At 41.4% G+C, this 11189-nt stretch overlaps 1 long non-coding RNA gene across 2 annotated transcripts; it reads left to right on the top strand.

Annotated features, from left to right (window-relative positions):
* The first annotated feature begins 206 nt into the window (after nt 1-206).
* On the top strand, nt 207-10902 carry LOC115928227. Of its 2 annotated transcripts, none has more exons than XR_004065955.1 (6): nt 207-467; nt 6251-6379; nt 6968-7096; nt 7684-7812; nt 8703-8831; nt 9927-10902. It is a non-coding gene; the product is annotated as an uncharacterized LOC115928227 (long non-coding RNA). The 2 variants fall into 2 exon arrangements; XR_004065956.1 differs by lacking the exon at nt 207-467 and adding an exon at nt 5616-5661.
* Nucleotides 10903-11189: the final 287 nt, after the last annotated feature.

Below are 11189 nucleotides of genomic sequence, written 5' to 3'. Positions count from 1 at the left end.
CTTTTATACCAAGTTAGCAGGAGTAAATTGTAATTTAAATCCGCTGGAAATTTTACTGGAAACGCATTTTCCTGTTTTTAAATAAAGTTTACAAAATAGTATTGATCTTCCCAAAGATCATGACGGACTCTCGATTTCAAAGGCAAAAAGCGCCAACTTGCGTTGAAATATGAACAATCTAGGGTTAGCTGCCTAGGGTTAGCTAGCTGGCTAGGGTTACGTTAGGAAAACTCTAACATTTTCGTACAGTATTGATTTTCGCTTGATCGAGCGACCAGGATATCCGACTGCGATGCGCGCCTCCTTGGCCGGGCCGGCCAGCCGGGCTGGTCGACTCGCGGCTCTAGCTAGCTACTAGACTGGACGCCAAACGGTGTCGTGAATGCATGCACATTTTTGCAGGATCGACATGATTGCTGTCGACGTCGATGTCGAGGCAGCTTACTCGACGAGCTGGACGAAGGCTGGTATGTACTTTACCCTGTGTTGTTAGTTTATCATAGACTAGGAGGATAAATTAGAACTAGATATAGTCTAGATCTAGACTCTAGCCTCTAGGCCTACAAATCTATCGTTAACAATGCATGGCCTCTTTTCCTTTGCCTTTGCTTTTGGCTCTTATAGTCTTATGAGTTATTAATATTATTATTTTAGTGTTTTTTTTGTGGTGAATTAGATTTAGAAACGACCAAACTGAAAGACTGCTGCTGCGGTAAATATGAAGGAGGGGCCATATGAAAGCGATAGATTTGTCGATCTAAATTCTTTATAGATCTAGAACTCCATCTGTCCATGGCCAGGAAGCTCCGACGCCGACGCCAAAGGCGTCGAAAACAGGAATAGACTACTAAACAATACTAGACTAGATGTAGATCCATCTAGAACTACTACTAGTCTCTAGATCTAGTCTAGCTAAACTTGCAGTTACCGTGTTGCACTAGCCGTTGTAGACAAGCGCGTAGCCAGGATTTCATTTTAGTGAGCACGCGAAGCCCGCGTAGCGGCTCCCTAGGGGGATGGGTGCAGCTTTGACGTTTCATTAAATTATTAGAGAAAGAAGACGATTCGTTGGACCGTACTCGACTCTTAATCCTTATCTAAATTCAGTTTCTTTTGACGTTTCATTAGAGAAAGAAGAAGATTGGTTGTACCGTCCTCGGCTCAACTCTTAATCATTGTTTGAATCAAGCTCCCCTTCCTCTGCGCATAGCGCGGAAGCTTTGACGTTTTTAATTAGATTATTAAAGAAAGAACACAATTTGTTGTACCGTTCTCGACTCTTAATCCTTTTTCTTCCTACGTCCTCTTCCTTTCTTCTTTTTTTTTTTTTTTTTTTTTTTTTGGACGGTGTTTTTTTTGGGGCGACCGCCCCCACCTGGCTACGCGCATGGTTGTAGAACTAAAAGGTTAACTGTACTAGCAGGCAGTAGCAGCACATACCCGTCTTATACTATTACATTAGGTCTGAATCTATGACTGAGTGCATCCCCCCCCCCCCCCACCCCTGGGCATAAGGCGCACACTTTACTAAGCCACTCGTACTGTAGACCTGATTTTGCGCGTCATGCAATTGATTAAAAAATTTGCCCTCGGGCTTGGCTGACACTGTACAACTACAATGTACATGCTTGAAGAAACCATCGTCTGAAATCTGAATACTTGTTGTAGATGCTTCGAAATCAGTGAAAAGCTTTCTGTTCGACCATTGGCACATACAGTACATGTACGTCAGAGATTGCAAAGCATGTCAGGTAATTTACAAGAACTTGGCCTATCCCATCATTTTTTGCCGCCATAAGAATTAGTATAATGTGGGTATGTTACTATGTTCACGTAAGGATTTATTGGATCCAGGAGGCCAAAATTGCCAAGTTATGTATTAAATCAAATGTCTGTTCACCCTCTAAACAATAATAATAATAATAATAATAATAACCGAAAGCCACAGTTTCATTGCCCTTTAAGGTAAGGTTGATCCAGGCCAGCATCACATACGTCCCAACACAACATGTAAATCGCTTAAGTTATAACAACAATTCCATGGACGTGGATGTATAGATCTACAGTACCATACAGTACTATACAAATTATGTAATATGGCCCCTGATATCTCGGAAACCTAAATCTAAGCTCATATGGGAGTTTGCTTAATTTCAATTTGGACCTTGAAAACCCTGGGAATGGAAAAAAGCTAAAATGGCCCATTTTTGAGAAACACGTACCCCTTTGCCAAGCTAAGGCTAGATAGTTTGGTAAAGGCAAGCGCCCAAAGTAAACGTACATTGTGTGTGCGCCAATACATTCAAAGCATGGTAGATGCGTACATCCTAGACAATGGACTAGTCTCTATCTGCAGACCCATGAACAATTACTGTAGTATTGTAATGGGTATTCAAATTATACAATTAGTCTGGAAACTATTTTTTCTGAACTTATTAGTGGAATGGACTGGACTACTAAAATCATTTGAAAGAAAACTTTCTCGCCTTTCCATCTCACTTCTATTTTCTATCTACTTTCCTCAGTCCCTCGAGGACTTTACACATGGTGTACCGTAAACCACTTCCGTGATTAAAACTCATTTGTAAGATTATTGATTACGGGCATAGGCGCCGGAAGTGGGGGGGCAGGGGGGGCAGTTGCCCCCCCAGTCAAAAAAGTGGGGGGGGGGGGGGCAAAACGCATTTTTGCCCCCCCCCCCCAAAACGCCCCCCCCCCCTCCAAAAAAACAAAAACAAACAGTAAAGGAGTAAACATGGTTTGTATTTTTAATCCAAAAGAACGTAACAATAATAAAAACCTAAATTAAATCACATATACAATCATCTGTATACAATTCCATTCAAAGAAAAAGGAAAGTTCACAGGAATTAAATTTCATAAACATTGCGCATGCCACCTATACGGTATTTATCAATGGAGATCTCTATAATAGCGATACGCGCATATCGTGGACATATTGTGCGAGAATGGGAAAGCGTGTCCGTTTTTTTTGTTATAGGGGTGAGAAGACATGAGCCACTGAACGCTGGCGTACTGATGGGGGGGGGGGGGGGGGGTGATGTATTTCTTATTTGAAACAAGTGATTTACAAATGTTGATGTTGTGACATGATTTTCCGGCATTTTTTCTCCATTTTTCTTGTAAGTCATACCTTTTTATGCGTTTGTTGGAAAATAAGAAATTCCCAAATTACAGTCAGGCGAAATACGCTTATTTAGAAGCCTTTATGTCATGGTCTGCAAAGTGGCTGAGCTCGACCTCCCCCCCCCCCCCCCCCCCCCCCCTCCTTTTTGAAAAAGTATGTTAAAGAGAAAAAGAAAGAAAGACGGAGAAGAAAAAAAAGTGACCTGCCAATGTCACAAATAAGGTATAAAAAATGCTCATCTGACCGTAATTAAATGCTTAAAACCCCAGAGCTTACGGGGGCTCTGCCCCCGGACCCCACCAAGGGACCGAAGGCGGGCCCCTGGATGCTCATCTGACCGTAATTAAATACCTAAAACCCCCGAGCTTCCAGGGGCTCTGCCCCCTGGACCCCAACAAGGAGGCGGGCCCCTGGATGCTCATCTGACCGTAATTAAATACCTAAAACCCCTGAGCTTCCGGAAGCTCTGCCCCCTGGAACCCCACCAAGAACCCTAGGGCGGGCCCCTGGATGCCCATCTGACCGTTATTAAATACCTAAAACCCCTGAGCTTCCGGGGCTTTGCCCCTGGACCTCACCAAGGGCCCTAAGGCGGCCCCCTGGATGCTCATCTGACCTTAATTAAATACCTAAAACCCCTGAGCTTCAGGGGGCTCTGCCCCCTGGACCCCACCAAGGGCCCTAAGGCGGGCCCCTGGATGCTCATGTGACCGTTATTAAATACCTCAAACCCCTGAGCTTCCCGGGCTTTGCCCCCTGGGCCCCACCAGGGGCCCTAAGGCGGCCCCTGGATGCTCATCTGACCTTAATTAAATACCTAAAACCCCTGAGCTTCCGGGGGCTCTGCCCCCTGGACCCCACCAAGGGCCCTAAGGCGGGCCCCTGGATGCTCATCTGACCGTAATTAAATACCTAAAACCCCTGAGCTTCCGGGGGCTCTGCCCCCTGGACCACACCAAGGGCCCTAAGACGGCCCCTGGATGCTCATCTGACCGTAATTAAATACCTAAAACCCCCGAGCTTCCAGGGGCTCTGCCCCCTGGACCCCAACAAGGAGGCGGGCCCCTGGATGCTCATCTGACCGTAATTAAATACCTAAAACCCCTGAGCTTCCGGAAGCTCTGCCCCCTGGAACCCCACCAAGAACCCTAGGGCGGGCCCCTGGATGCCCATCTGACCGTTATTAAATACCTAAAACCCCTGAGCTTCCGGGGCTTTGCCCCTGGACCTCACCAAGGGCCCTAAGGCGGCCCCCTGGATGCTCATCTGACCTTAATTAAATACCTAAAACCCCTGAGCTTCAGGGGGCTCTGCCCCCTGGACCCCACCAAGGGCCCTAAGGCGGGCCCCTGGATGCTCATGTGACCGTTATTAAATACCTCAAACCCCTGAGCTTCCCGGGCTTTGCCCCCTGGGCCCCACCAGGGGCCCTAAGGCGGCCCCTGGATGCTCATCTGACCTTAATTAAATACCTAAAACCCCTGAGCTTCCGGGGGCTCTGCCCCCTGGACCCCACCAAGGGCCCTAAGGCGGGCCCCTGGATGCTCATCTGACCGTAATTAAATACCTAAAACCCCTGAGCTTCCGGGGGCTCTGCCCCCTGGACCACACCAAGGGCCCTAAGACGGCCCCTGGATGCTCATCTGACCGTAGTTAAATATTAAACCTCTGAGCTTCTGGGGGCTCCCCCCCCCCCTTGGAACACGTCAATTGCCTTACAGAGGGCCCCTGGATGCTCATATAACCGTAATTAAATACCTAAAACCCCTGAGCTTCCGGGGGCTCAGCCCCTTGACCCCCTGCCGAGGCTCATGCCCTGGACCCCACGCCAATTTACGATCTACCTGATCCACTTTGAAAAACGTTCCGCGGGACCTGCATGTAACGTGTAAGACTGGTGGTGATGCAGATTTTTCGTCTCCCCCCCCCCTTCCGAACAATTTTTCTCATTACGTCACTGCCCCTGGAATGTGAGCCCCTGGAATGTTTGCCCCCCCAATCCCAAACTGCTTCCGGCGCGCCTGATTACGGGTGGTGTTTCCGTTAAAAGTAGAGACCTGGTATACTGACAAGATTTGACTCAAGTGGTGTGCACCTGGAAATTGTCAGGTATCGCCCAAAATGACATTTGAGTCTTTCATCCCATGCCAAAATCATTGTTAGATATGCCCGAATGATGTATGAAAGTTTCATTGAAAAAGAACTCTGCTTTCCTGGTTAAAACAGCAATAACTTGTGTCAGATTTTACAACAAATTATTGTATGACGTGTATGCGGTTTATTTGACGCATGGTACACATGATTAATTCTTCTAGAAAAACTAAATTGAAATAGAAAGACAGCATTGTAATAGCCAATAAACATGTGTCAAATTAACATCTTGATCTTTCTGTGCTGTAAGAGAAACCAGTGCTGATATTAAGATAGCAATGAATGCAGAATGCCATTTTGTGTATATTTTTTTTTGTTATGCATGTCAATGTGAAGAGGCTGTGAAACCTCTCCAAATGCAGGGTAAGATTTTCAAAAATTGTACCCCTCCTTGATTTTGTGGAAAACACTGAAATGCATCTTATCATCCTCACATCACTTGGTGCCATACACAGTGACTCGTTTCTCCCAGAATGTCATCATTTTCAGCAAATTCTTTTATTGTGATGTTAGGAAGGCCAATCGGCTAGGTCGTTCTAGGCCGCGTCTTATTTTTTCGTACCCCAGCGAGCCCAGATTCCAGTATGAACTGTTCACCTATTCACCTATTCACCTATTGTTAGATATGTCCGTATGATGTGTGAAAGTTTCATTGAAAAAGAACTCTGCTTTCCTGGTTAATACAGCAATAATTTGTGTCAGATTTTACAACAAATTACTGTATGACGTGTATACGGTTTATTTGACACATGGTTACACATGATTAATTCTTCTAGAAAAACTAAAATTCAGTGTAATAGCCAATGAACATGTGTCAAATTAACATCTTGATCTTTCCGTGCTGTAAGAGAAACCAGTGCTCATATTAAGATAGCAATGAATGCAGAATGCCATTTTGTGTATATATTTTTGTGTTATTATGTATAAATGTCTTCTTATTTCTTTACTACAGTAACAAACCTGTGCAGCATTTGATCGTGAGGCTGTTTGAACAACCACATACTTAGACCAGCACTTAGACCAGCTTAGCATCAGGATGCATGTCAATGTGAAGAGGCTGTGAAACCTCTCCAAATGCAGGGTAAGATTTTCACAAATTGTACCCCTCCTTGATTTTGTGAAAACACTGAAATGCATCTTATCATCCTCACATCACTTGGTGCCATACACAGTGACTCGTTTCTCCCAGAATGTCATCATTTTCAGCAAATTCTTTTATTGTGTTGTTAGGAAGGCCAATCGGCTAGGTCGTTCCAGGCCGCGTCTTATTTTTTCGTACCCCAGCGAGCCCAGATTCCAGTATGAACTGTTCACCTATTCACCTATTCACCTATTGTTAGATATGTCCGTATGATGTGTGAAAGTTTCATTGAAAAAGAACTCTGCTTTCCTGGTTAATACAGCAATAATTTGTGTCAGATTTTACAACAAATTACTGTATGACGTGTATACGGTTTATTTGACACATGGTTACACATGATTAATTCTTCTAGAAAAACTAAAATTCAGTGTAATAGCCAATGAACATGTGTCAAATTAACATCTTGATCTTTCCGTGCTGTAAGAGAAACCAGTGCTCATATTAAGATAGCAATGAATGCAGAATGCCATTTTGTGTATATATTTTTGTGTTATTATGTATAAATGTCTTCTTATTTCTTTACTACAGTAACAAACCTGTGCAGCATTTGATCGTGAGGCTGTTTGAACAACCACATACTTAGACCAGCACTTAGACCAGCTTAGCATCAGGATGCATGTCAATGTGAAGAGGCTGTGAAACCTCTCCAAATGCAGGGTAAGATTTTCACAAATTGTACCCCTCCTTGATTTTGTGAAAACACTGAAATGCATCTTATCATCCTCACATCACTTGGTGCCATACACAGTGACTCGTTTCTCCCAGAATGTCATCATTTTCAGCAAATTCTTTTATTGTGTTGTTAGGAAGGCCAATCGGCTAGGTCGTTCCAGGCCGCGTCTTATTTTTTCGTACCCCAGCGAGCCCAGATTCCAGTATGAACTGTTCACCTATTCACCTATTCACCTATTGTTAGATATGTCCGTATGATGTGTGAAAGTTTCATTGAAAAAGAACTCTGCTTTCCTGGTTAATACAGCAATAATTTGTGTCAGATTTTACAACAAATTACTGTATGACGTGTATACGGTTTTTTGACACATGGTTACACATGATTAATTCTTCTAGAAAAACTAAAATTCAGTGTAATAGCCAATGAACATGTGTCAAATTAACATCTTGATCTTTCCGTGCTGTAAGAGAAACCAGTGCTCATATTAAGATAGCAATGAATGCAGAATGCCATTTTGTGTATATATTTTTGTGTTATTATGTATAAATGTCTTCTTATTTCTTTACTACAGTAACAAACCTGTGCAGCATTTGATCGTGAGGCTGTTTGAACAACCACATACTTAGACCAGCACTTAGACCAGCTTAGCATCAGGATGCATGTCAATGTGAAGAGGCTGTGAAACCTCTCCAAATGCAGGGTAAGATTTTCACAAATTGTACCCCTCCTTGATTTTGTGAAAACACTGAAATGCATCTTATCATCCTCACATCACTTGGTGCCATACACAGTGACTCGTTTCTCCCAGAATGTCATCATTTTCAGCAAATTCTTTTATTGTGATGTTAGGAAGGCCAATCGGCTAGGTCGTTTCAGGCCGGGTCTTATTTTTTCGTACCCCAGCGAGCCCAGATTCCAGTATGAACTCACTTTCATACATAAAAAGAGGTCACAAACAATTGGACTTCGATTATTTATTGCTTTGCCCCACTATTTATAAAGGCAAAAAACTGAATAAACTGAGATTCAAACCCTCACGTCAAATCCAAAGTCCTATTAGTAACACGCTGTCCTTACCGATTGAGCTGAAGATGAGTTGATGACAGATTGATTTGTGGGATATGTATGAAAAAAATATTAGTCTTAAACATATTATCAAATACTTCAGGGAGGATACCCCTATGAAATTTAAACATAACAATTAATATATTCAGTTTTACCAGATGAAACAAGGAAAGAGTTTTTAACTTTACAACAAGGGGAAGTGAGTGGGTATCAAATTTTACTGTTTGATATTATACGTATGGCACGTTTCTGGAGCAAGAATCATTTTTAATGAGCTTTGTATGTATTTCCCCATATTTCATTGCAATAATTTAAATGTGTTAATATAATCGCGTTATAAATATAGCACAATATCTTGAGATGTGAAAAGTTTTTTAAATTTATACAACTCACCGATACTTCTTGATAGCTTAGAGGAAATATAATTTATGTTTATGATAGCAATGCATAAATGCAGAACGCCATTTTGTGTATGTTTTGATATTTTTGTATTATTGTCTTCTTACATGTATTTGTTTACTACAGTACCATACCTGTGCAGCATTTGATTGAGAGGCAGTTTGAACAACCACATACTTAGACCAGCACTTAGACCAGCTTAGCATCAGGATGCATGTCAATGTGAAGAGGCTGTGAAACATCCTTAAATGTTGGGTAAGATTTTGCCAGATATATCTCATCACATGTGTCGGGACCCTTGAGAGATTTTGTCCCATGAAGAGTCTTGTGATATCTTAGAGCACCTGTTGATGGATCAATTTGTAACTTGGTATGTTCCCACATTGTGGGTGACAATGATATGATTGATATTCGGATCATGGAATAAAAGGTCACAAGGCTTTATGATAACTGCTAAGGTGTACAATATCATAAGAACCAGTTGACACATTACCAGTAATATGTGTATCTTTTGGATTTTGGAGGCCTTTAGATAAAATGTCTCAGGGCTTATATATATTTACAAACATATTGTATTACTGTGATCACATTATTTAGACAAAATATCATCAAGTTTTGTACCTGTATGTCTCTTGAGGGGAAAATATTTGGTCAGAATTTGGGGACACAAGTTCAAAAGGTCAAGGTCATATGACTGCCGGTATATTATAAATACATGCTAAGACTGTTTATAATGGCAAAATCTCAAGAACTGAATATCAGATTTCAATCAAACTTGGTACCTGAATGTATCTTAGGGGACTTACGTACCTTACCATTTTGGGGTCATGAGGTAAAAGTTCAAGGTCACAGAATTTATAGGTGCGAAATGGCCTTTATTTGTAAAAACTCAAGAAATGAATGTCAGATTTTAATCACACCTGGTACCTGAATTTTATGAAGCCAATGTAGTGGTACAATCTTGGGGTCATGAGGTCAAAGGTCAAGGTTACAGTAATCATTCTAAAATAGCTTGTAATTATGATTTCTCAGGATCTGGTTGATGAATTACCATCAAAGTTGAGTTTACAGATTAATTCAGTGCATGTTAATTTTGGCTTGATAGCGGAGTCATTATTTTCAACTGAAGATGATCTCTTGCTCCTCAACCCCTTACGATTCTTAGGATTAAATGAATATCGGCCTTACCTTTCCCAGTTTGCATATGTTTTTGTTGTTGATAGAGTGCTTATCAGGGTCAATCTTTTTCGTCTAAAAGACAAATTGGAAGATTAGTCCCAACCATTTGTATTATCTTTATGCATTGATAATTGCCACTGATATGCCCATTTTCTTTCTTTTGCCCTATAGGTATCGATGGATATAGGGTCAACCACACAGTTTATCACCCCAATGCGTCAGAGAAAGGACATCAATACTGAAGTGGGTATGCAAATGGATTCCATCTATTCAAAACCATGAAAGAACCTGCTATGGCACAACCAGTAATGATGTTTCCCTCAAGCGGAAAGCAGTAGAGTGGACTTTCGTTTGATTAGTCGCCACTAGCACCACAGAATTCATGTACATTACAGCAGGGGTGTGCATGATCCTAACAGACAGCCATTACCAACATGATCAAGGCCATATTGAATGTTATTGAAATGTATGTTTTCCATAAGTTTCAGTAAATGGAAAGCATTGTCACTTTTTGTTTAAATTCCTATCGCTTAAAGAGGTAGTTCAGTTTTGGTAAAGTGGGTGCTACACAAAATAATTTGTTTGTGAGATAATGAAAATCAAGTGTAAAATTTGAAATTTTGAAACAGCTGAAATATCAATAAATATATCCAGTCAGAATAAATTTGGGCCCCAAATTTATAAGATGATTTTTCTAAAAATTAATAAAATGCTTACACTTTTCAAACATTTTTAAAAGAGGTTTTTAAAAAGTTGTTGATGATTTCTTTATATCATCATTATTTCAACACAACATCACAAGCATAACTTTGTATGAAAAATGGTTCAAACCAATGTTTTTTTTAGAGCGCCTTCTTGTGTTTCAATGGCTCTTTTTGAATGATAACAGGTTATTTTTTTTCCATAGTCTTCGTAATTTTCTATAACTTTCAAGCATGGTGAAATAATAACTATTAGATTGTAGTGTTGTTGTTTTATGGTAACTAAAGCTTAGCTCTACCAAAATTGTACTACCCCTCTCAAGGGAATGTCCACCATTTACATCGTCTGAATATTTTCTCGTAGATGGATGGGGACGAATTCAATATTCAAATAAAATGTCAGGTCGAACACCTGTTACCGGTATTTGGATTCTACAAATGAAAAACGTGTGTGTAGAAATCATCCCTTCCTTAAACTACACAGCAGCCATTAACCCTTACTGTACTGGGCTATTTTGAGCACCCACTGACTGGGGGGGGGGGGGGGGGGGCCTGGGAGGCCCCCCCCCCCTATGATCTTGGCCGTCGATTGTCCGATGAACACGAAAATTTGCATGTTTGTAGATATTTACGTAAGGAACAAGATGGTATAATTAGTTTTTTCCGAATATGCAAATTTTTTTTGTTAGCCTAATTAATTATGCAAAATGCGCTAATTTTATGCATTTTACAG

This window comes from Strongylocentrotus purpuratus, unplaced genomic scaffold (genome assembly GCF_000002235.5).
Source record: "Strongylocentrotus purpuratus isolate Spur 01 unplaced genomic scaffold, Spur_5.0 spur5_scaffold_21, whole genome shotgun sequence".
Taxonomy (NCBI): domain Eukaryota; kingdom Metazoa; phylum Echinodermata; class Echinoidea; order Camarodonta; family Strongylocentrotidae; genus Strongylocentrotus; species Strongylocentrotus purpuratus.
Note: the sequence above shows the minus strand (reverse complement) of the source record. Positions and strands in the feature narration are given on the sequence as shown.